General features: G+C 35.0%; 1 long non-coding RNA gene across 1 annotated transcript; it reads left to right on the plus strand.

Annotated features, from left to right (window-relative positions):
* LOC105468188 (uncharacterized) lies at positions 1 to 26,594 on the plus strand. Its single transcript, XR_011609597.1, has 4 exons — positions 1 to 184; positions 947 to 1,030; positions 3,456 to 3,574; positions 25,268 to 26,594. It is a non-coding gene; the product is annotated as an uncharacterized lncRNA (long non-coding RNA).
* The last annotated feature ends 1,222 nt before the right edge of the window (positions 26,595 to 27,816 follow it).

Raw genomic sequence — 27,816 nt, forward strand, 5'->3', positions numbered from 1 at the left:
AAGGCACTTTGGCACCCAGTTTTGGAACCGCAGTTTTAAAAGTCATAAATTGAATGAAAATGATAGCAAAGGTGGAGGTTTTTAAAGAGCTATTTATAGGTCCCTGGACAGCATCTTTTTTCAATTAGGCAGCCACCTTTTTGCCCTATGCCATAACCTGTGTCTGTAACTTCCTCTAATTGGGGTGAGTAAGAGATTTCGTTATGTATATAATAGCTGAGAGTATAGTAATAATGGCTTAAATCATGGTTATTTTTAAACTACTAACATTTAGAAGACAAAATAAAAATGCTTTGCAAAGGATAGAGGTTTTAGTGTAATTAGCGGGGAATAATGAAATGATTTGATAGGGCCACTCAGTTTTGTATAACCTTGGTGCTTTCAGTCTGAATGCAGAGCATGGATGTTGTAATCCAGCCTTTATATGGCTTCCCTGAAGAAGATTTAATTTATTTGGCCTCTTGAGAAACACATTTGGCGTTGTAATATGGTTTGCTTCCAGGTTCTATCTCCAAGGATGATTTGACAAAATCACACATAAATTTATTTTCAGGGCACACAATTTCCCTTTTAGGGAACTCACAGAGGTAGAGAGTAATACAATAACCACATGTGAATATTCAGTAAGTGAGATCCTCATAGATCTTCTGTGTATGACACTATGTGTATAATTTTGTTAATCACTAGACGTATGAGACAAGAAATTTGAGGAACCTTAACTAGAGATTAAAACAGGGATTTTTATCAAAGAAATATTTAAATGCCTTGTTTACTATTTAAATACCGGCATGGTGAATCATTGAAAAAATGTAAAAAGCATACAATTTGGGAATATTCTAAACCAAGAAGAATTTGTTATTCTGGTTGATTTTTTTTTTTTTTCAGGCTCCCACAGGCAACTTACCTTTATCTCTTTGTGATTTTTATTTCTTGTTAAAATATACAGGAATAGTTCAGCAGATTCATAGAACTGAATGATAAAATTGTATTACGAGATGCACTGGTACTCAACGTGACCTTATCAAGTGAGGTGAGCCATTCGTTAATTCAGATAATGGAGCTTATTATCACAATCTTTTGCTTATGCTATTGTTGAGCTTAACTACTTATTCATATTTGAATATGCATATTGAGATAATATCATTTCATTAATTTCAGTACTGAACACTAATCCTCCAAAGAGTAATTGTGAAAGTTTCAGATTGTACTATTTTTAACTGTAGTTAAAATATACTTAAAATTGTATGTTATCTTCATATATGCTTGAATAACTTATAAGCAATTGAAACTTTCAATTATAGTATACTGTTGAAGCAAATCAACTAATATATACACACATCCATTAGCAATAGTAGATAATTTTTGTAGATGTCCAGCACAGTTCTTCATAGTCATCAGCTAAGTTCCTTTTCCCTCTTAATTATTAATATTTTTTCTACTGCTCTTTGTATACTTATTCCTTCCTCTTTAGCTCCAATCCTTACAATCTATTCTTAGCATAGCAACTAGAAGAATGTTTTTAAACATAAACCAGATGATGTCACTCCGCCCCACAAAACTTCCACTGTTCTCTGTCACACATAGAAAGTAAGAAAAAAAAAATATTGAAAATCTACAAAGACTTTCTATGATCTGGTCCAGGCTCTCCCTCAAATTTCATGTAATTTCCAGCTGCTAGGCCTTGCTGGCTCTCCTTCAATCTCTTTAGCCTTTTCACTACTGTAAGACTGGGTTTTGGCTGAGGTATTTCTTTTTTTCATAGTTTGCCTTTGTCTAGATTACTCTTCCAATAGATATTCACAATTCCATCATCACTTCTATATATGTGCTAAAAGGTTTCCTTGTCCAAAATAGCTTCAGTGACCACCTGATCCAGAGTAGTCGTGATCAAAACTTTCTTTTCCTTTTCCTCTCCACTTGATATTTATATCAAACATTTATTTGTGTACTTTACAAGTTTGTTGGTTTGTTTTCTGCAGTAGCATTATGATGACCATATTATTTGATGCCCCCTAAAATACTTTTGTGAATGACAGGGAAAGCTAAAATAATTAAGTATATAATTTTGACATAGGCACTATTGACAAAAAACAATTGGTGTTATGATAGTGTTAAATCTATGAAACAGTACTATTCAAAAGTTATTTTCTAAAATGCAATTTTCTAAAACTAAAAACAGCATATGTATATGAAACACCAAAAAGTTCCCTATATTTATCATTGGAAGATTTACAATAGTGTAAGTAGTAATTTATTTAATATATTTTTGATTCTTTAATTAATTTGATAGTATCCAACTCTAATATAATGCCAGTGGTATTTGTTCAAAATATTTTAATGTTGTCTATTTATTTTTAATTTGCCTAAAAATTATCTTCCACGAACATTTTTGGTTAATAAATTTGAAAATACTGAAACCCTCATCTCAATCTCTGTGAATCCTAAAGTTTTTAATTGAGAAAATAATTTTCTTCTAGAGAATGAAGTAGCTTGTAAGCTTGGAGACATTTCTGCTAAATAAATAATGTTATCAAGTCTATTTTCTTCAATTTGAAATATATAAATATTTCAGCTCGTATATTTTTGCAGATGCTATACTTTTGCCTCCAATTATAATTTTTGACAAATATTTTAGAAGTCAAAACTTGTCTTCTATTTTGTTATTTAAAATTCTATAGACTACTTTTGTAAACCTTGACACTATCAAATCATAGTCAATTTCAGTTTGATTTCATTCTGGTGCAGAATATAAGTTTATCCAAGTAAAATTGGAGCCACTTCAAAGAATTCTTCCCACAGACGGAGATATTCCAAAGCCTACTTTGCAAAATTTCAGAATTGAATATTACACTTCTTTGTACCCTCATTTTATTTGTTCAATTTTTCTATGTGTTTGTAGAAAGTTTTAATATTTTTCTGTTTTCAAGTTTTGATTTTAATTTACATTTATAATTTTTAAAGATAAGTTTTGTGAAGCTACATTCATTACATGTTTTGAATAAATACATATAATTAATTTTGAGAACTGCAATAAAAATTATAAGACTATTAAAAATGCAGTCAGTGCACTACACTTAGGCTGCTAAAAATGCAGTATCAGTAGATTACACTTAGGCTACTTAAAGTTAGTTCTTCTAAGTACCATATACTTTAAAATGATGGAGAACAAAGACAGAAAGACTGTGTTCCCACATTCTAGTTGGCCATTTTGTTTTGTTTTGAGAGATGTCACATCAGCCTTGTCATAAAACTTATTTGGTGTTATAACTTTGACTGTGAGCAAAATATACAGAATAATATATAAAATAAAATATTTGTACATTTTCACAACTGTGTGTTTAGGATGCAATTTTGAGTTACATGTATAGCACAACCAATTAAGATTTCTTTCCTTCCTTCCTTCCTTCCCTCCTTCCTTCCTTCCTTCTTCTTCCCTTCCTTCCTTCCTTTTCGAGATGGAGTCTTGCCCTGTCTTCTAGCCTGGAGTGCAATGTGATCTCGACTCACTGCAACCTCCACCTCCCAGGTCCAAACGATTCTCCTGCCTCAGCCTCCCAAGTAGCTGGGATTACACGTGCCTGCCACCACGCCCAGCTAATTTTTAGTATTTTTAGTAGAGACAGGGTTTCACCATGGTGCCCAGGATTAGTCTCAAACTCCTGGCCTCGTGATCCCCCTGCCTTGGTCTCTCACCGTGCTGAAATTACAGGTGTGAGCCACCGCGCCCGGCATAGCCTAGTAATTTAGTTATTATAGTTTTATTACCACAGTGAATGCTATACCAAAATTTTCATTTGGATTATTAACACAAAAAGAAATAATTTTGTGTTAAACTTTTAAACTGAATTTTCAATAGCATTCACAATCACATTAAATGTTTCACCTTTTACAGAATAAACTTCCATGAGTTTTATTTGTTAACATTTATTGATACACACAATTAATAAAGCCTGTAAGTAATAAACTGAAATTACTTAACTGGTTGAGAAATTTTTTTTTTTTTTTTTTTTTTTTTTTGCCAGCAGAACCAGCACATTAACAGCAGTATCTTCAATTTTCACACATGAACAAGAAAACTTTGAAGTAAAAATGAGTCTATTTAATTTAGAACAATGATTTTTATTTGAAAAGTCATGTTGCACAGAATGGTATAGAATGAATTTTCTGAAGATATATATGTTAAATCAGGGGTTTCAGGCACAGTCTGCTTAAAACTTTGGAAACAGATATTGTTTTTTGTTTTTTGTTTTTGTTTTTTTTTTCAGTACATTTGTGTCTTTTAATTTTCTCATAGTAATATCACAGGGTCCCCATAGGTGATACTGAATATGGGCAACTGTTTTCTTTTTTAATCTGTTGTCTTAGTGTTCCCTAAAACTAGGGTTCCCAAACCCCCCAGGCCACGGAGAGGTTCTGGTCTGTGGCATATTAGGAAACAGGCTACACAGCAGGAGGTGAACAGCAGGTGAGCAAGAATTACCACCTGAGTTCCACCTCCTGTCAGATTAGCGGTGACATTAGATTTTTGTAAGTGTGACCCCTACTGTGAACTGTGCATGTGAGAGATCTAAGTTACAGGTTCCTTAGTTCCTTATGAGAATCTAATGCCTGATGCTCTGAGGTGGAACAGTTTCATCCTGAAACCATCCCCCTACCCTGCCCACGGAAGAATCGTTTTCCACAAAACCGGTTCCTTGTGCCAAAAAGGTTGGGGACAGTTGCCCTAAAATACAAACCCTAGGCAAAATTTTTATTGTAACTATGTTATTGATTGTGCAACCCAAGAAATTCTTGAGGTTGGGAAGAGGATGAGAAGTTAGTAGGGGAAGGAGGCAAAACAAATATAAGGAGTGGCATATGAAACAGGTCAGAACTTTGAGACAAACAATTTCTCTGTCTAGTGAGCCATCTTCCAAGGGGTTGCTTCTCTGAGTATTTACCTTGGGGGAAGCAGGGAGAAAAAAAAAATATCTAGTTTGTCTCGTGCCTTCAGTGTTCATCCCAGAGAGCATTAATTCCTGTAGTATCTTATACTTCAGCAACAATCAGGAACCCAGGGAAAGAAAAGGAAGGACTTCCAATGTAGGCTGAAGTAAGGCACCCATAGGGCATATCCAGCAAGGTTTTCAGTCTGTTGAAATGAGAGTGGGCACAGGATGGGAATATTACCAGCCATTGAGTGCCACCCCATTTAGAAAGCAAAGCAAGTGTGCAGAGATGGGTCATGCATAATCTGAATTTGGTACAATCCATTCATTGTGTAGGTCAGATCTGCTCACACTGTACTACGATATTCAATCCTTACCTTCAATTCTTCCCTGAGAAGAAGCATAAAAATTCAATCTGTAAGTATTATTGTGAACTGCTACGTCCTTAAACAAACAGCAAACAGACAACTTTATATGATGTTATCCAATGAAGTTACAGCTGGCCACCTTCAGCTATAATTTTGGTTCTTACCGAATGAGGTGATCCAGACCTTGGATTTAGGGGTTATTATTCTTAAGTTACTTTGAGCTTCTGGACATGTGTTCTATGCAATTAACATTTTTGATTATCACTGGATAAAAAGCACCAAGACATATCCCAGTGAGTCTACTGGGTTCCAGACATATTTCTTTTTGCCCTCACTGTGTAGTAGCAACTATATCTTCTCATGATTATCAAGATCGATGACTCCCACTAGTACATTCCAGCTGCACCAGGATTAGGAGTTCAAGGTACTTCATACATTTCTTCTCCACTTGGAAAATAACATCTCTAAACTAGCAAAGTCTAAGGCGGGATGGAAAGCACCATATTTTGAGCATGGGAATATGCTAAAAATAACTGGGAATAATGGCAAGCAGGGGATCCCACTTCCACTCTTTGCCTCCCAGACCTATGCTTCAGTACATATAGTGTACACTAGAAGACAACACCCTGGTATTTTTTTCTCTGAGCTGGCTCCTTAACTGAGTCTTTATTCTATCAGTATGATAGAATACAAGTAGTAAGCCCCACGAGTCCTGTGATTATCTATTCGTCATCATACCTCTTTTGTAATAAAGTAGGCTCCTTGTTTTAAAGCAATGCCACATGAAATGCTCTGTTGAGATGTCAGGCATTTTTTAAGCCTTTAAATGATGATGTTGATTGAAGAACTGTGCAAAAAAGGCAAACTCATGTCCAGATTGTGCATTTTTTTTCTGAAAAGGACAATCATTATCCCATTTCTGGTGGAAGGGGTCTTATTTCATTGATCTGTCACCAAGTGGCTGCTTAAACTCCCGAAAAGTAGTGACTCTGCAATGATATACATTGCTCTCAGGCTGCACATTCAGCAATGGTAGCAATAGATCAGCCTTAGTGAAGATGAATACATGTTATCACCCTCATGCATAGCCTTAATCCTTCTGCTATGACCACCCTGTTCATGTGCTCATTGTGCAAGCATTGCAATAGTCATCCTGTCTACCTTGTTGAAGAGATGCTTCCTGGAAATGGGTTCTCTCTGGAAGAAATTAATATTAGTTACATATATGTGCATGTGTTGTGCCCACTCCTGTAGGATCTTCCATATACTTCCTTCCCAGAGTTCTTTAGCCCTGACTTATTAGTCTTTCATTTGAGGACGCTGACCATTGAGTCATGCCACTGCCACAACCCAGGAATCAATATATTATCTGTACCTTTCGTCATCTCTCATTTCATGCAAAATGAATGACTGAGTTGACTGCTCAAAGCTCTGTTCACCAGGAGAAGTTCCCTTTGTTGCTGTCTCTAAGGCCAATGCTGACTGGGGCTGAAATGTGGTAGTGGTCCACTGCAAGCTTGCCCCAACATTTTGGGCTGTCTCTTCTGTTAATCAGACCAATTTCTTTCCTTCTTTGATGTTGCACATGAGGAACTTCCTGTTGCACATTTTGCCTTCTATGATTATATATCATTTGCTTGCTTAAAATATTTATTGCTTTTCCCTTTAAAATATAATGTAAGCTCTATGAGGGTTACTTTTTCAATTTTTTATTAACTGATAGGTCTTTCTTGCCTAAAAGGACCTGGCATATAGTGCTGTATACATTCAATAAATGTTTGGTAAAAGAAAGAACAAATTAACTCTATCTCCTTTCCCTGTTTCAATTTTGTTCATAGTACTATTCACTATGCAACATTATACATTATAATATAATGCTTTTTTTCAGTCTTTTCCTCCTCCACTAAAATATGAAACACATAAGAGGTTGTCTGATTTGTTTAAAGCATTATCCCCAGCACCTGTAGAACAGCCTGCTTTGACCAATCTTTGTTGCATTAATTAGCAAATAAACAATGTTTTTCTCATTCCCTGTCACCAGGTAACACCCAATGCCCTGTATGTTATATAACAGGTGCTCAGTGAAAAAGTTGTAATACAAAATAAATGCATCAAAATTCTCGCCTCTGGCCCAGAGGTGGCCTCTCTCAATACTACTCTGATCTTTCAGAAGTAGAATTGACAAGAACTAACAAGATAACTTTGCCTCCTTAAACTTGTTCCTCAGGAAGTTTCAAAGGAAAATTCAAATAATTTATCAGCCAAAAAAGACTAGAAATTCTCAGTTTTTTCACATACATAGCTTTTATATCGAATCCTGTCGATTTATAGTTTAAGGTTTTCATGATTCCTATTACCTTATTTCATTGGGAAAAAACAAAACAAAACAAAGAAAAAGCCGGAAGTCAATATCTTCTGACGTGACGTGGGAAGCTATGAGGCTCCTTTGTTACCTTTACTTCACCTCAGACATAGAAAGAATTACATTCTTAAAGGATATCACATTTTTTAAAACACTTGTATTTTATTATATGCATATCTGAAATAGAAAATCTGACAAGAGGACAGCCACGGAAAATTTCCCCTATCATTACGTAGAAGATGAATATGGAGTTAATTTTCACTTTTGACACATTATATTGAGATTTTAAAATTCATTCTCTGTAAGTTGGGTTTGGAAGAAGTCAAATCTCACAGTATCATTTGAGGACAGCTCTATGAATATTTGTGAAAAATGAATCTTTTATTTGCCTTGAAAATTATGATTCAATTTGATGAAATGAAAAAAATTTATGGATAATGTTTAATCACGACTGTCATATAAGAGCTAAGCTGTCAGCAGGATGCTCTGACACCTAGAGTTAGTCACTTCCAGCTGAGAGAGGAGCCACACAGCTTCTAATAACTTAGGAAGCTGTGACTTGATATTCTGGCTCATTTAATAGATTCATTGTGTTTCATGTTCTGTATGGAATTCTGTTTGAAACCAGCCTAAATATGTTTTCATGTTTAATGTCATTATGTTCTTTATACATCTACTTTTTAAAATGAATGCAGAAATATTTTCCCAAAATTTAAAAAGGCCTTAATTGACATGAACATCATTTTGACCATGAAGCTTAAAGAGATGTTTTGTTAAGTTAATCAAAATGTGATTACAACGATAATGTTATATATTCAGTCTTTTGCTGGGAACTATAGAGTTATCAACAATATATGGTTCGCGTCCTCTACCCCTGAAAAACTCCTAAGTGAAGAGAGAAAAACTATGAACTCTACAGTGTGGCGTATGGAACATATTTACTTGTGAATGTATGTGGCAAAGACTTGGAACGGTAGCACTGATTTTAAGTATAATAATTAAATAAAAGTGATTATTTTGCTTTTTTTTTCTCCTTATTGTCTAGGAACTTTTGGTCTTCTTTCCTCCCATTTATTAAGCTACATGCTTATTATTTCCTTGTTTCTTAGCAATAGCCAGACTTTAATCCAATTGGTCATTTATTACTTTCAATTCAGTGTGATTCTTTTACTCTTCTCCTACTCAATATTTTTCAGTATTTTGACAAAAATTTAGACAGTATGCCTATTAACTTTGTAGATGCTATAAAACAGTAATTTTTACATTTTATAACAAAATTCAAATTTAAAAATGAACAAGCAGTTTGCAGATATTTAAATAGCAAATGTGCATTTAACAAGAGTAAGTTTTGTACTTGGTTACAAAATACCAATTTCTCATGTAAATAAAGGATTTTTTAACAATAGCATTGTGAAAAAGAATTGAACCTGAGATCTCATATTCAGTTTAAGATAATATGATATTTTGTCCAAGAAAAAAATGTATGTTATACAAATGGAAACTGAGTGTTTAGAATACTGAGGAGGATAATTCTGTTCTACTATAGACTGAATATGTTATACCTGAAGTCTTATGTTTGTATATGGACACTCTACTTTCAAAACACAGGAATATAGGATTATTCATTTAGAGGCTCAATATTATTAGTATAAAATGTATGGTTGAAGAAAATATAAGTATACGGTTGAAAAAGAAAATTATAAAGCACTCTAAGCACTGAACTACAATTTTAGGCCCAAATAAGGAAAACTTTTATCAAGAGCCAGAAATATTCAAAAACTGAGTTGACTACTGGAAGAAAATATTAATGTAGTGATCTTGGAGTTTTCAAACATGGACCAGAAAACCAAATATTAGATCTGTATTGTTGGCAATGTTTAGTTAGTTGAAGTAAATGTTCTTAAGTATGAAATTCAGTGAGTCTATCATATCACATATATATATCTATATACACACACATATATAAATATCACTTTTATTTTCCCCCAACCAACAATAAATATGTCAGTTCTCATATCAGAACTGCAATCACTTGTTCATCTATTTGCTTTTTATTATTTTTGCATAACATTGTTAAACTGTTTTTCAAAACTATAGTTACAGGGTAGAACACTAATACACTTCTCTCTTCCAAAACCACCTTTGTAATTTATTATGTGAAGTTTGTTTTCTTTATAATGCACAGTCTTTGCAACTTAGTTTCCATACTTTATTTATATTAACACTTGAGTCATGCTAACTCTCTAATCACTGGTATTCAAACCCAAAATTTAATTTTTTGTTTATCTTAGCCTATTTCACCTCTCCAAGCCCTCTGTCTCTATATTCAACCATGCTTCAAGACCTATCTTCGGTTGTACAACTTCCAGAGAACCTTCGGGGATACTGAAACCAAATTTTTTTTCTCATTTTCGAATCTCTACCATGCTTAATAAAACATTATTACCACCCTATTTACTTTCATGTACAGATCCATGAATAAAAAATTATCCCTGAACTTCATGTCCAGAGACCTGGGTTCTACTTAGGACTCTACTTCCATTTAGCTGTGTAGCCTCAATAAAGCATTGAAACTTTCTGTATGACAGGAACTTTATCCATACAGTAAAGATATATTTCAATTATAATAAATATTGAATGAAACTTTTTTGCCTTAGGAGTATTCTTATATTGTCGACTTGTTTAATTATTATAATATAAATTCCTCATGAGAAGAGTGGTCTTCCATTGCCTTGTTTCCCCATAATACTTAGCATTTAACTATTCACAAAATTTTTGCTTGTGTACTTTCAACAAGTACAAGGTCGAATAAATTTAAAACTAACAAGTATTTTATAGTTTCATTCAGTCTTTGTATTTGCTGACACTTTGATATATTTTCATTCCTCAAAATAATTTCAGTATCAAGACTTTGAAGTATTTTTTCAGGATATTAATGAGATGTCTCAATCCTAAATATTGTTTTCCTTATAAATGTTGTGTAAAGAATTTATTTTATGTATCTTAAAATTATCCTTACAGTATAAACAATGGATTATTTCCCTAAACTTACCATATGACCATACTGAGCAAATAAGAGAAATGCAATGCATTATTTTACTCATTGATCACATGAATTGCCTCCAGTTTTGAATCTCTGTCCTCGTTTATTTTTTATTTTTATTTATTTACTTTTGAGACAGGATCTCTGGGTCTTGCTGTCACCCAGGATGGCGTCCAGTGGCACGATCATAGCTCACTGCAGTCTCAAATTCCTGGGTTCCAGTGATCCTCCTGCCTTGGCCTCAGAGTAGCTGGCACATGGAACCACAGACACACACCACCACTCCCTGCTGATTTTGTTTTTATTTGTTTGATTTTTAGTAAGAGGCAAATTCTCATGACATTGATCAGGCTGATCTTAAACCCCTTAGCTGAAGCAATCCTCCTGCCTCAGCCTCCAAGTGCTGGGATTACAGGCATGAGCCACTGCACCCAGCCTGGCCTTACTTTTTAATTCAGAAATTAAGTATACCACTTTCACACAAGATAATATATCAACCTCTAGTAACAGATTTCTTCTGAAGAGGTGCTCCTAACAAAACCTGGAAATGACTCTACCCTGGCACTTGCCAAGGGGCTCTGCTTATTAATGACGTGGCTTTCACCGGAACTCAATGATAAGAGACACGTGATTATCCATATGTGATATCCACTATCTAATCCTGTCCATTCTAGGTGCTTCTGATGTTCCACCTTAGAATAATTGAATCTTAATGGATAATGACCAATTACTTTTCACTCATTAGTGTGAGGAGTGGTGTCCTCACTCATATGAAATGGAGAGCTTGCATGCTTATTTTCAATAAACTAACAGGCATGGCTACCTGTCACCACTACTAAGGAGGAGTCTTTACCAAATTAGAAGTACTATTTCAGGTATTTGTGCATGTAGATTCACTGTTGAAAGAAAATGATCTATTGTCATTCCTGACATCCCATCTTGCTTCTGCATAATATTTTCAATCTACAGAAAAGAATAAAGAGAAGATAGATCTCTTTAGTGTGTTGTTCTTTTATAGCTGCCTGATACTGAAGCAGATTTCAAAAGTTGCAGGCCATCCTTTTTTTCAAACATAATTAGAGGAGTTAGTCAAACATGTATGCATATTGTAGCTGTCAACTATTGCCAAAAACACAAAATTTCAGAGGCACAAAATTTCATTGGCCTACAAAATAAACATTTGCTTTTGATCCACCCATGGTCAACTGGGACAGCTCATTCAAATCCCACTCTTGGAATGGTTCCACAATTCCACTGGATGGCTCTACTATCTGGTCTGAGTCTACCTGAGCTTGGTTAGGGAAGCTTGGCTTCACCTAAGTTCATTATTCCTGAAGGGAGAGCAGCTACCCCAGGGTATCTTTTCTCACAACGATAACAGAGCAAGAGGGAAGAATGAGATGTCTTTGAAGGTTTAGGCTAAAAACTGGTGCACTTTCACTTCCAGCAATATTTTTTGTTTAAAAATAAATCAAATCGAACAACAGTGAAGTAAAGGGACAGGAACATTTACTCCAACTTTAGTGGGAGGAAGTTAAAGTGCATGCATATGGTGTTTGTTTAAGGTTTAAAGATCCTTTTGATAAAAACAACAAATCATAAAAACACTCTAATAGATGAAAGACAGATTCTTGTTACTTACAACTCCAAATTTTCCAGGCAGGGCCACCTAGGGAGCTGCATCCAGAGAAAGGGTAACAGCAAGCTGAAGCTATGGCGGGGCAATTTATGTATAACAAGTATAGTGGATTCAGCTACCTTCCCAGGATGCTTCTGTATTGGCTAATTTGAACAATTTCTCAGGCTGGAGGGCTTAGGGAATGTGTCTATTTGCCTGATACCTGGTCCTGGGGCTACTGAGGGGTCTACGTAGTGGCCAAGAGTTTGAAAGCTCAATAAGGGCAGTGGTTGGCTTGGGGAGTGGACTTAATCAGCTGCCAAGAAGGAGAAGTTACTACCCTCTAGCCAGGGCCTCTAACCTGGTTCCAGACAGTGGTTAAACAACAGCAAAAACTGTTACAATCTACCCCTTAAAGTCTTGACATCAGTTTTGAGCTTGATTACTTGGTGTATTTCAATGGCCAAGTAGGAGTAAAGACTTTCACCAAGTAGAGTATAAATTGTCCAAAAGAGCATAGAAAACATTTTATTATGGGAGTAAATAAGGGAAAAACATGTAGAAGAATGAAGAGTCCTTGTAGGCCAGTCCATCACCAAGGTCTCCATTTTATGGCATTACTAAGAAAACAGAGCTGGAATTTCTGGGGGCCCTAACAATATCTTGGGGGAGTTGTAAAATGTTTTAAAAGTATCAATTATGTGGTTTTACCATAATAATACCTTGGGTCAAGGTGGTAGTTCCAGTAGTTATCTTGTAGAGGGTATATAGTTAGTAAAGCATATGTAAAGGTTAGTGATATTTGTTTGAAACCAAGGGGGAAGAGGTGGTTGTGGTCATGTTCAGAAATGCAGAGTGGGAGGTCATGATGGTGAGTTGAAGTGGGAAAAGTAGGAGAGGGCACTGGGAAATGGGAGTTTCACTCTCCAAGGGATTCAATGGGTGGACTGATATGAGATAATTTCCTTTCTGGGGAAAGTAATAATCTTCATTAATGTTTAGAAAGGTACAGATGGTAGTAACTGCTACGAGTTCTTCCTTAAGGCATAGGAGTTTAGGAGTGTATGTTTTTACAGAGAGCCATGAGTACACACGGAAGCCAGAGGTATCTAACTTTCAAAATAGCAAAGGGAATTGGGAACAATATTTAAAATTAGTGTTACATATATTGGGCCTTGAATTAAAAAATTAAATTCTGGGGCAAAATACAGATGCATTTAGGAATTCATTTGTCATTTTGTAACTTATATAGGGGTTCTTTGATAGGTCCAATTAAGTCTCCCAATTAAATTAGCTATTTGGGACCTATCTCAGAGAGAAAAGTTCCATTGAATGCCTTTTGTAAGAGCCCGCTATTGTGCATTCTGGGATGCGAAATGTGTGACTTAGTCACCATTAGTAATGTCTGACACTTCAAAGGGAATAAGAAGCATCCCAGGAAGACTCTGTATTGTGGCCTTAGTATAAACAGCAATATGTGTAACCTTGATTTATATTTTGGATACTGGTGAAGCAAGAGATTTTCAAAGTTCTTTACTCTGAAGGGGACAACTCTCAGGCAATGGTTCAAAAGCTTGCAAAAATGTGGAGATAGAGCCATTTGCTGACCATGGTATCTAAGATGTTAAGATGACATAAGATATCTAAGATCTAAGGTGTTAAGATGACTACCTAGTTTGACCAAGTGACCAGACCCTTGGGTTTCATTCTTTTTCTGGAACATTCTGGGTAAAAATTGGAAAGCAGCAATATTTCCCTGTACCCCATAATGTATGATAGTGCCAGTACTATTGTACACTCTACGAACTCCCACTGCTGTTCACTCAGTTAATCACAAGCGGCTCCCAGATATCCAAAGGGCTTGGAAAAGGGGTAACTTCCAACACCATGGCATCTGGCAAGCGATTGAGGACATTGGAGGCCATCCGCTCTTGCAAGTGGAATATGCCAGAGGGCTGAGATTTACTCCATTCTACATCGAGAAGTCCTTTGTAGCTGTGCCCAGCTTGTCTGGTTCTGCTTCTGTGACTCAAAACATAATTGGCAGCTTGATATAAAGAGTCACAAACTTAAGGTCTATAAAAGACTCTATTTCCAGGAGATACCAGTATGTGGCCAGCATGTTCCTCTCTAACGGAGACTAGCACAAGAATGAGTAGGATTGGCCAATTTGCATAATTTCATTGGCTCAAGGACATAAAGGCTGTCTCTAATTGTCTGATAGCTGGCCCTAGGGTGATTTAGGCAGGTGCTTACTGGGCTCAAGTGTGAAAATACAGTAAGGCAAATACTTAGCTGTTCGAAAGCGGGAACTGACCCGGCTCTAGTCAAAACAACAAAATTGGGTCAAGGTAGCATTTCAAATGTACTATATTACATAGGGGTATGAGTGAACATTTGGAGCCAAAAAATCAATCTGTTATACAATAGTCACTACTACAAAGATTCTTCAGTGTCCAAATTATTATAATTTAAGCTGAAGAGTATGTTGGGGATAGGGGTAGAATAAACTCACCAAATAACTAATAACTAATGGCTACTAGGTAACAGAAACTATGTGAGACACTGAGCTGAAAATGACTGCTGCTTAACAATGAGATCTTTCCTGTTTTTCATAGCCCTTTTGAAAATATGTTATTGTTAAATTTTGTATACTATACCGAAAATTAACAGGTTTTAAATATACATAATTATAGCCACTTTTAAAGTAATAGCTTAATTGACAGCAGTAATATGTTTCCAAAACCTATCTAAACTATGCTTTCTTGGCTCCTTTTTTTTTTTTTTTTTTTCTATTTTGACTTTTTAAAACTTCTGTATTCAGTCCCTCAATCTAAACAACTATTACCTAAGTAGACTTGCAGTCAGGTCTTTATGTTCTTGTAATTTGAAACTTTTACATTTTAACAACTATTTGGAAAATCATCATCTCTTTTATTTGTTTACAATGAGTTACTTACTATAAATTTGTTTATATTTTGTCATAATCAAATGTCAAAATGACTTTGTTTAATTATCCTTTTCACTTAATAATGTTTATTTCATTTTTTTCTTTACTAAATTAATTAAAACTTCTAGGCTTTTATTTACTGAACATAGTTTGAAGATTATACAATCACATGTACCCATGTTTATTTGTATTATGAAAAATTACATGAAGTCTGTAACATGTGTTTACTTTTGAAGTGGGAAGCATGGGAAATGATAAGCTTGCTTTATAACATGTTATATTACCATGTGTCTAAAGACATATCTTCCTTTCATTCTATCAGAGACATATCTTTCTTTAATTTCATAGGCTTAGTTAAATGTCATAATTTCCAGTAATTCTAGTAAGTACTCCAATCTATCCACCAGTTCTCGATATTACACCCAATTTTCTATTTTTAAATAAAATATTGAGTTGAATATATTTCCAAACAAATAAAGCATTTATGTATTTCAGTTTAAACATAGCATTTATTCATGGTGAAAAAGAAAAATGAAGATGTGCCTGGAATTCTAGTTGTTCTTAATGACCTGGGACGAATAAAACTTTCAGTACATGGGTTTAATTATCGATACAAAGATGTGCTGCTCAGTCCTTCAAGGAAGGACTTACAAACCAGCTTGAAACTCCTGCAGGGTGTGCCTCAACCACAGACAACCTATTAGAGGTCACACACGGGTCAGGGCAGCTCCATCTGGTGAATGAATGAGACAGAGTACAAAGGCCTTTGCCATTTTGACCTTAAGAGTGTCACTTCCGCAGGCAATACTCCATAACTCCTTGCTAGCTTTTCTGATGTTTTGTCAGACCTGCATCTTGGTTTGACTTCTTCCTTAGTCTGATACTGACATCTCTCTTCACATGTAGTGAGTCCTAATAAACATCCTGTACCCTACACTTTGCTTCTATTTTCACAGAGCACAATTGGTGACATATCAAAGTATGAACACTCTAGAGTCTATGATTACAGTCCTAATTCATGTCTTGAATTTCAAGCATTAGCAACTTCAGGAAACTCAAGTAGGTCAGCATATTTTCACTATAAATCAAATATGCAGAGTTGATGTACAATCGTTGGCCCTTGTTGGAATTATTTAGAAAGTCCAAAGTCTCTTAGAAACCAGAAAACATGTCTATGGATTTCTGTTTATTAATGCATTAATTTAAACATCTGAACATTTATTCATTCACTCACCCACTCACTCATTCTTTCAACACATTTTAATCACAGCTCTATGCTGGCTGTCTTGTTAAGTGCATGGTTACAGAGATAAATACATGATCTCTGTCATTAAGACACCTGATGATGACAGAGATAAATATAATACATAATTTAAAAAGTATGTGTATTAGAATTACTTTTAGTGTTTTATCCTTTTTTTGTTTTGTTTTGTTTTTGTTTGGCTGCTGTAACAAATTACCACAAGAATAGTGGTTTAAGACAACACAAATTTATCGCTTGCAATCCTGGAAGGATGGAAGTCCAAATTCATTCTCACCTGGCTAAAGTTAACAATTTTGTGGGGCTGGCTCTTTCTAGAGGCCTTGAGAGAATAATCTGTTTTCTTGTCTTTTTCAATATTCAGTAGCTATCTGCATTTATTGGTATATAGCCTCTTCCTTTTACTCCTCCAGTCTTTCTTTCACTGTCACGTCTCTTATTCTTACCCTGACCCTCTTGCCTTCTGCTCATATGGACTCTTGTGACTACATTGGGCCTACCTAGATAACCAGGATGATCTCCAAAACCCAAGATCCTTAATTTAAGCACATCTGCAATGTCCCCTTTACCATGAAAGGCAAAATTTGTAGATTCTGAGGATTAGAACATTAACCTTGGGGGCCATTATTCAGCATACCATGCTACTTAACTAGGTGGGTAGAGACAAGGGCAGGTACGAAGTCAAAATATTGCTGCTAAGAGCATCCTAAGGTATTGAGGAAGGTGCTGAATAGTAGGTCAGTAAACTTTGCCAAAACACAGCTTTTAAGTAGAGTGTTGAAAGATAACTAAATGTTTGTTAGTGAAGGGTACAGCAGAGGTGAAGTATACCTTCTAGGATGACAGAGTAGCTTCTGCCAAGGCATGGAAATGACAGGAAATGTAAGTGTTCATGGAATTCTAGCTGTCAGCTACAAGACACATACTTTTCTTACACTTTATTTCAGAAAAATAGCATGTTTCTTACAATTACTAAGTACATTTAATGTAGCCGTTAATTATTCCTATATATTTTATATTTTCTATTAAAATATGAATATAATGTAATTTAATAAACTTGGTTTATATGATGCTAAGAAAATATTGAGAGATGAGACCAAGGATCAAAACATGTGTCAAACGCATTACAGGTTGTAACCATGATAAGGAACGTTTAAACCATACTGGTGATCACACAAAGTTTTTGATTTCCTTGAAGAAGTTACTTCATATAATTTGATTTTCATTTTAGAGAAACCACACAGACGACATAGAAGAAAAGTATGAGAGAGGAGCAATAGTATAGACAGAGAAAACAGATGTTCGCCACAATCTGGCAAATATTGAACCCTGAAGGAAGAAGGTGGTAGGCTGTTGATTGAGAGGTGGTGGGACATAGAAACAACCAATTTTGGTAAATGATTTGTTGCAGGTAGTGGGGAGGTAAGAAAAGGTACAGTAATTTCAACAGCTCCCTGATTTGGGCAATTAGGAGAATGATTGTACTTTTTGTTGAGAAAAGAATCGAGGGACAGATTTTTTTTTTTCAGAGGGGAATGGGTGAATAACAATATATATGCATTGTATTTAGTTTTTGAGGCATATGTGAAATACATAAGTTTAAATATTCATCAGCATTTGTGTATAAGAGTATGAAGCCCAGGAATGAGTTTTTAGATGAAGATACATGTTGAGCAATCATTCAGTGGTAATTTAAATCTAAAATGAAAAGCAAACAAACAAAAACTGTTCTATGTGCTGTCAACATTTTGACACCAAATATGTGGGTTTTCCAACCAACCAATTATGACATTGGCTGCTTACAGTTAACACAGATCCCATAGGCTCAGACCACGCACACGCAATTCAGATGCCAACTGAAATTTCAGGGTATCATCTGTGCTTCTGAGCAACTATCTCTAAATCAAAGGTTCCCATGACCTCCTCCTTGGGTTGAATAATTTCATAAAACAACTCACAGAAATCAGGATAAAAGCTTACTTGCTAGCTTATCAGTTTATTACAAAAGGATACAACTCAGAAAGAGTCAGATGGAAGAAAATCACATGGCAAGGTGTCCAGGAGAGGTGTGGAGCTTCCACGCCTTATCCCAGCACCTCCACAGGTTTGCCAACCCGGAAGCTCTCTAAATTCTCTGAACCCTGTGCCTTTGGATTTTTATAGAGCCTTCATTCTTAGGCAATATTAACTAAAACCATTGACCTTTGCTGAATAGGTTCCCATAGTCCCTCTTCCCTCCCAGAAGGTCAGGGGTTGGGGCTAAAATTTCCAACCTTCTAATCACAAGATTGGTTCTCCCGGCAACCGGTCACCATCCTGAGGCTATCCTGGAACCCTCAGCTACTAGTCATCTCATTAGCACACAGAAAAACACTTATTATTTTGGAGATTCCAAGGATTTTAGGCACTTTGTGTCATAAATGGAGACAAAGACCAAATATATATACTTCTTAATATATCACAAAATTACAAAATTTTAAGCAGTGATAAGACAATATGAAAGAATGGCATGAATATTTCACATTGCTTATTTGGGCTGTTCTGGGTCAGCTTTCTCTCGTTTTGCAGGACTGTCCAATTTCGTGTATTATTATGAGATGCAGTGTCCTGTTTCTCACCATGGTAGTATAAGTTGGACTAATTTTTAGTTCTCTGTCCACTGATGACTAAAGTTTTGGGCATGTGGCTTCCGCTCAGCCAATCAGTTGCTCCCACACAAAACTTTAATCTGGAGTTAGAGGCACAAAGAAGAAGGGTTAGGGCTCATTTATAACAAATTTGGTGTTTTTCAGTGAGAGCAGCACCAGGACCGTAGTGTGAAGTTTCTACCGTGGTAGGGACAGAGTCCCAACCAGACTGTCTGATACTTATTTCCTGACCTCCTTTTAATTTTTTACCTCTTTTCAAAGTTTGATCCTATGGTTTGTCATTAATTCTCAAATTCTTAACATTATTCACATAAAAACCCTTTGCTGCCTCATCTAGCTATAGTTGACTTTTCTTCTTACAATTATGATTATTAAAGAAGACATATAGAATGAAAAATAGGAGAAATTAAAAAAAATTTGATGGTTATAGATAATACGAAGAACCTCATATTTGATGGTTACAATCAGTCTGAGCCTTTTACATTTTCCAGTAAGAATCTTTTACTTTTAACCTAAAAATTGTGAACTGCCATACTTCCTTCAAATAAAACAGCTTCATATGCAAAGAAACAAGCAATGATAGTCTTGGAATTTTCCAAGTTGGTTTGATGAAAAAGTGTAACTGGCACTACTGATTTCATTGCTTAGGAAGGGATTAATCTCTTTATCAGTTTGCTTTCACTACCCATGCATATATTGACAAAAGTGGGTGTTTTATTCAGTTTAATAAAGAATTGTATATGTACTTGTGTGTGTATATAAGTACAAAAAGGCTTATGTAATGTATTTATATTTTTCCAATTCTGAAAGACCTTTGTGGACTATAAATATTGATTAAAGTAATATTTTTTCTCAGAAAAAAATTGCTTAACTATACCCATAAAATGGCAATTTGATGGAGTGTATGGATCTTCTGCAAATATTGCTATATAGGATTAATTTTAAAATGTAATCCAGCTCATATATCATTAAAACTTTTTCTTCAATAGTAAAAAGATTCCATTTTCACATTACAAAGATCAAAACACATAATTTTCATATTGTTTTAAATGGAGATGAAAGATTTCCTAGATAAAATATAAAGAATACCAAATTGGAATATAAATTATTTCATGTTTATGAAAGTGTCAAAACATAATATGAATTTTCTAGTTTAGTAGATCATGTTGAGATTTTTGCCCATAAATAAACTTTTGGGTTATTTAATACGAGTATATGAACATCTAATCATTCCTCTATTCACTTCTGCCAATTTTACTTTGTGCCTTCCATGTGGCAGTAACTGCATTAAGTGTAGAATGATACATAATATAGAGATTTTTCCAGTGAAGGGCTCAAGGTTTGAGTTGATGGTAGAAATTGATTCAGTTATAAATAGGTATAAGGTAAAATAGAGAATGAATGTATAATGAGAAATTTAAAAAAAATAGAGTAAGAAACTGTAATATAAAACTTAAACGGTTAAAAGGATTTTAATAGTCCATAAAGTCAAGGATTTGTCTATTTAGAAAAGGAGCAGGCTATACCATTTATTGATATTTTCCTACTTTAATTTCAAAATAATTCACATTTATTAGAGTGTATATAATATATTAGCACAAAGGAAACTTAACATGAGGAAAACTCCTCAAGAATTATAAAGTATTATTCAATCACAAACCTGAATGACCTAAAAGGTGAAGTGCAGAGAAAGCAAAAGGCGGGTGACCTAGAAGGTAATATTACTTAAGGGAAATATTCCATCAATTTCTAGGTGCCCTTGAATGCTCACACTTTTATGTTTTTGCCGTGAGCAATAAGCTGGAGACTCTATTTTTTGTTCTTTCTATCAAAACAAGACTGATTTTCTATGTTATAATTCCCATTGCCTTAGAATTTCATTATCTGAGTTATAGTAGTTAAGCAAGTCTTTTAATTATAGCGTAAAATGCTCTAGTTACAATAGCTTAGGGAATATATTAATCACTCACTGACATTTACATATTTAAATGTCTTTTGCTCCACACACAATTCTAAAAAGAGAAAAGAGATTTTTTAACATTTCTTAACTGAGTTACTTTAAATAAGATGATTTTAAGAGCAGTATCTGTTTATATCAAGCACCAAAACATATTGGTAGTGACAAGTTATATGTTCACTTTTATATGAATAAAGGTTAAATGTCAATTTTATTTTTTAGATTTAATAAGTAGATTTCAAGAATAAAAAATCATTTTTGAATAAAGCCACATATTTTAAAAGTCTGATTAATACCTCCACTGACAGTCTACATTTAAGTGGAGAAGTAAATACTTAAATTTCATAATAAACAGACAATGCTTTACATTTGATTCTTAATTCTCATATAGTTAAAATTAAATGTAATATAAAAGCTGTGTAAATGTTTTTAAGTTTACATAATGAGGCAAATGAAATTGAGTACTGTGTATGCGTGTAAGTGTACACATGTGTTTTGGTTGCTGTTTATTTTTTGTTTGTTTTTCTTCAAAATCAATAGACAAATATCTAAGCTTTCAGATTCACTGATGTGATAACATTTGATATTTCACTTCTATGTGTAAATAATTTGACTACAAATTTATAAGTGTGTTTTATTCAAGGGTTTTCTGATCTTTAAAAAATTCTTGCCGGGCCACAAATATTGCCAGGCTTTGTCACAATTTTTTTTTTTTTTTTTTTTTTTTTTTTTTTTTTTGAGAGGGATTCTTACTCTGTTGCCAGGCTAAAGTGCAGTGGCATGATTTTGGCTCACTGCAACCTCCGCCTCCCAGGTTCAAGTGATTCTCCTGCCTCAGCCACCTGAGTAGATGGGACTATAGGCATGTGCCACCATGCATAGCTAATTTTTGTATTTTCAGTAGAGATTGAGTTTCACCATGTTGGCCAGGATGGTCTCGATCTCTTGACCTCGTGATTCACCGGCCTTGGCCTCCCAAAGTGCTGGGATTACAGGTGTGAACCAGCATGCCTGACCTGTCACAAGTTTTTAATGTTCTATTTTAATACCGAAATCAGATAAATCCCAAGAGAAAGACATTTCATATGTAGTAGAGTTGTCAGAAGAAATGAGAGTCTTATAAATAACTCTAAAAATTTGAAGAAATAAAGACAAAATAGTCCTATGCAGTTTGACTTAAATATGTATTCTTAATAACAGCTACTATTATGAAAACCAGAATATTGAAACATGTAGATATGGATTTTCATTAGTGACTGACATAATATATTGTTATATTACTATTTTATTGTATCAGCCAACAAATATTGATTGAGTGCTTTGTATATCCTAAGCACTATGCTAAATAAACACTGTACCAGTATTACCTGATATAATCATATAAATATTTATTATTTCACTTTTCATATAAAAAAAATTGAAGCACAGATTAAGACACTCTTAAATCATACCTCTATTGATTATCAGCACCAGGATTTGAATTGAGGTACTCTGATCCAGAGAAGCTTTTGTTTCCATGAAGTTTATGTTGGGGAAAAATAATCAAACTGCCTGTACTCAATTGTATAAATATAGGTTAGTCATAGATGATTCCGGCTGATTCAACAGAAAAGAAATTTATTAAAAGGATATCACACAGTTTTCATAAAAGTTAAGCATACAGAGGAAGGAGGGCACCAGGGTAAGTGCAGACCAAAGTCCAAAACCACTGTAAAAGTGGCAGCAAGGAGAACAGCACAAATTTGCTTGCTGTCACCCGACACTAGATGCTTGTGCTTGGAGCCTTGAACTTGACTTACACTGCCACTGACATCAGCACCAGTGCTCTCTGTGTACTAGGAAGTGGACCTTGTGACTGTTGTTGAACTCAAAAATCAGATGTCTCTGCTGTGAAATAGATACCTAATACAGAAACTGCTTCCTCATTCATTCGCTTCCAAATCATACGTTTGTAGGGTGGCTAGAGTTTCTGTTTCTCCTTGGTTCAGGCAGAATTTATGAAGCTTGCTATTTATCATCCTAAAGATTAGAAGAATATTCATAAGGTATTGGATTGCCATAAGGTTGAACAAATCTACATTCAATTTCAAGGATTCAACATTGTTTTGTTTTCTTTTGGGATACCTCTGCAACAGTTCAAATCTTATTTCTACCCTTGGATGACCAGGTTTATAAATATTGCAGATTCTCCACTGACTGCTTTGATCCTATCTTATATATTTATGTATAGTACTTAGCATATAATAAAAGATTACACTATAGAATCTCAAAATTAGTAATTATGAATTGAGATGGTGTTATACAGTACACTAATATCTAGTGACTTGATTATTCCATGGAAAATATGTAGAGATATTAAGTGATATTTCTATCCTTTAGACATACACATTTTTTAGCTTACAAACTGCTTTCAGCAAGTAACAGACTCTCAGGATCTGCTCCTACCAGGGTCCGACCATTTCCTCCCAGTTTTTAAAGAAACAAATTCAAGTAACATTGTAACTTCCAGAGGAAAGTTCAAGCTCTTTTATAGTATTGTTTAAATAGTACAGCTGAGGAAACTAAAGACAGAGAACTTAAATGCCTTGGCACTTAGTCAAGATTTACAATATACTCCTCTCTATTTAGGACCCACCAACAGGGGCTGCATTTGCATCAAAACCATGAAGGTGGCCCAGGTCATCACTGAGAAGTAGTACAAGCACTGAGGGAACGACTTCAACAAGAACAAGCAAGTGTGCAAGGAGATCCCAGCAGGAAGCCTCATAAGAAGATAGCATGCTACGTCTTGCATTGGATGAAGCAGGTTGAGAGAGACCTACTGACAGCTATCTCTATCAAGGTGCAGAAGGAGAGATCACTGAAGTAGATTTTCATGCCAAAAAAAAAATGTTGAAGCCTTTGGACTTCGGCAGTCTGTCCAAACTGCAGGTCACTCAGCCTACAGTTGGGATGAATTTCAAAACACCAGTTGAAGCCAGTTGAATCTTTCTGCTCTGCTGTAATATTTCCAGTAAACCTGGAACAACAACAACAAAAACAGAATGGAGGAGAAGAAGCCAAATCTCTTGGTTCACAGAGTAGCTCCTAATACCCCTTGCTGTCTGTCTCAGTGCCCAGTGGGAGAATAGTCAAAACAATATTCACACCTGTGATTCATCTCTCTACATGCAGTGAGTGTGAATATTTATATACTGTATATTAAGGATCTGTCTTTACAGATAAAGACTAAAGCATTGAAGGAACTCCTTGTTTTGACTTACCAAAGTCCTTAAGAAAATACTAGAAAATCATAGCCATTGTTTCCAATTTTAGCTTTATATTATCACTTGAAATGTGATGAAATGTGACTGATAGATAATAATTCACTGATAACCTACAGACAATTCCCATCTTAAAATGGAGCACTGGATTGAAGAATTAAATAAAATTGAGGGTTTTCCTTACATGTTTTGTTTAAAGAGCAAAGTAGAAACAACTGTTCATAAATCTTCACTGAGGATTCGCATGCGAAATAAGTACTCCTAAACATAAACAGTGACTTGTCAACCAGTTCCATAAATCATGAACAAAATATTTGTCCCGGAGAGACTATTTTTCCACCACATCTCTTGTAATAAATATAGAGCCAGTTCAGTTAAAATAGTTTAAGGGTGGGCAGTTCAGGTCTTACTGAGTGGCACTCAGTAAGAAAACCCAGCAGAACACTTACTTCTCTCTTTATTTGAGAGCATCAATGGCCAAGGCTGGCAGATCCCAGAACACTGAACAGACATTTGGTCTCCTATGGCCTGCCAGTTTTCACAGTGGGTTCCAATGCTTTGGGTCAAACCAAAACAGACCTGTTCAAAAAATGTCGGTTGGAATAGGCTAACAATAAGACAGAATAAATGTAATTATTTGCCTCATTTTTCTAGGAATTAAGTAATTTTATTATAACATTCTTGAGGGCTGGAAAATCTGAGTGTTAGGACACCAACTATCTCCGGAAAACAAGTTTTACATTTCTAATCCTGCATAATAATCCCGGGGCCACTCTAGGCCTCATTAATAAAAACCTAATGGTAAAACAATAATGAAGAAATGCCAATGCTGCACAAATCTGTTGAGACTAAAATATTTCTCACCCCAGCAGGCTTGGTGCATTTGACACTTCATGAAATCAGCCAAAGTGGAACTAAGAACAGCTCCTGGAAGAAGACTATGACATCATCAGGTTGGGAGTCTCCAGGGACAGCGGACCCTTTGGAAAAGGACTGGGAAGTGCGAAATCTATCAGTCTTCGAAATGAAATTCTCTAGCTCCATAAACGCATTTCATACTTCCAAGACACTAGGCCTACTCCTAGGGCAGCAAAATGTGGCAGCAGGCAAGCAGAGGGAAAAGAGATGATGAGGCATTTCAGAGTGCACTGTCTTTTCATACATTTCTCAATGCCGTATGTTTGCTTTTATTTTGGCCAAGCATAACAATCTGCTCAAAAAAAAAAAAAAAAAAATCTGGAGAAAACAAAGGTGTCTTTGCCAATATTATGTTTCTTTTTGACAAGCCCTGAGATTTCTGAGGGGAATTCACATAAATGGGATCAGGTCATTCATTTATGTTGTGTGCAATTATAATTTAAAGATACAACCTTTGCAGAGAGCATGCTTTCCTAAGGGTAGGCACGTGCAGAACTAAGGGTAAAGCATTCTTCAAGATCAGTTAATCAAGAAGGGTGCTCTTTGCATTCTGAAATGCCCTTGTTGCAAATATCGGTTATATTGATTAAATTTACACTTAATGGATACAACCTTTAACTTATAGATGAACAAACCCCACAAGAGCAAAAAATCAAAAGCCCTACCTATGATTTCATATTTTCTGTGTAATTGGACTAAAGGATTCCTGCTTCCTTTTGGCATAAACAATTATGGAATACTTCCAAGTATTATTTAAAATGAGGACCAATCTACAAATTCTTAGCAATACTTCGGATAATTCTAAAATTCAGTTGGACATTGTCTAATTGTTTTTTATATACATCTTTGCTAGAATTTCAAATTTTAAGTATGTGAATTTGGTTAATTAGCTGTGCAGATCAATTCAAAAACATTACTTGCCTAAATTTTAGACTATGAAGGTCATATATTCGACAAATATATCTAACATACAATTATAGATTGTTTTTCATTACAATGTCTTCATCTTATCAGAATTGTCTTTTTGATTGTTTTTAGAAAACAGAGTTTTAATTCGTAATTACGCAATAATAAAATTGTGGGAACAATCCAGCATTAATTGTATGCGGCCATTTTTACGTACATAAGGAGTCTTAAGCTTGGCCCCTTGAAATCTTTTGTACTTAGTCCCATGTCTAAAATTACTACTTTATATGTAAAGCATTTACGTTTTTCTATTCAATTTATATGATGCTAATTACAGCAATTATAACAAATATTAAAGGTTTTGAAATAGAATATGTGAGTTGTTCACATACATAGAAATGAAAAGTTTATTTCATAAAGTAGGATGCTGGGTGAAAGACTGCTTTTGATTGAAAGATTACTAGATTAGCAGAGGGCAAGATTTCTAGTCCCTAATCTACCCTTAATAGCCATGTGGTCACGTGTAAGTCAGTGAACCCATCTCATTCTCCTCATACTTTTTTCATCTCTAAAATGAAAGTATAATTTCAGCTTTTCATTTTTTTCTTTCTTTCTTTTTTTTTTTTGAGATGGAGTTTTGCTCTTGTCACCCAGGCTAGAGTGCAATGGCACGATCTCGGCTCACTGCAACCTTCGCTTCCTGGGTTCAAGTGATTCTCCTGCTTCAGCCTCCCCAGTAGCTGAGATTACAGGCGCCCGCCACCACACCTAGCTAAGTTTTTGTATTTTCACCATGTTGGCCAGACTGGTCTCGAACTCCTGACCACAGGTGATCCACCCTCCTAGGCCTCTCAAAGTGCTGGGATTACAGGCGTGAATCACCACGCCCAGCCCAATATCAGTTTTTCTTCTTTAACACAAGGCTAACACAATCAAAATACTAGTTAGAAGAGAAAAAAAAATAAGGCACTGTTTATGTGGAACAGGCTATTGTTATAATCACTGGCCGGACAATAAATAATAATCAATCTCTTTCATATATACTTTTTGCAGAATACATAAAATCCCACAAATGACTATCTTCCTTCTTACGGTATTTGGAGAATTGTAGCTAAGTGCTTGACCGTATAGACCACAAAGGACTTTGTTTGATGACGGTTTGCATAAAACTATACCTTAGTTTTTACTTTGTACGTTACATGTTAGATTTAGAGTCTGAAAATTAGTAGTGAGGATTATTAACAAAGAACAGAGCAAGAGGAGAAGAATTAAACCTCTTCTAATACCTATACACAAGTAGGCTTTTCAGAAACTCTACAACCTACCTAAACCGAATAGTTAGAAAAGCACACTCTCAAGGAAAGTGATTATGCATTGCAGTTTGAATCAGAAGAATAGAGTTATAGCAATCTTCATTGTATAGTAAGATTAAAGAGCCCGGTTTATATTAAATTATAGCAGATTTATTAAGATTAAAAACTTATACCTTGCCATTCTTCTTACTCACAGATTTTCAAGAAGTAATGTAATGATCCATGAAGTGAGAATCACTGCCTTTTATAATTTTGTTAAATTGCATGAACAAAGTTTACAG

This window comes from Macaca nemestrina, chromosome 11 (genome assembly GCF_043159975.1).
Source record: "Macaca nemestrina isolate mMacNem1 chromosome 11, mMacNem.hap1, whole genome shotgun sequence".
NCBI lineage: Eukaryota > Metazoa > Chordata > Mammalia > Primates > Cercopithecidae > Macaca > Macaca nemestrina.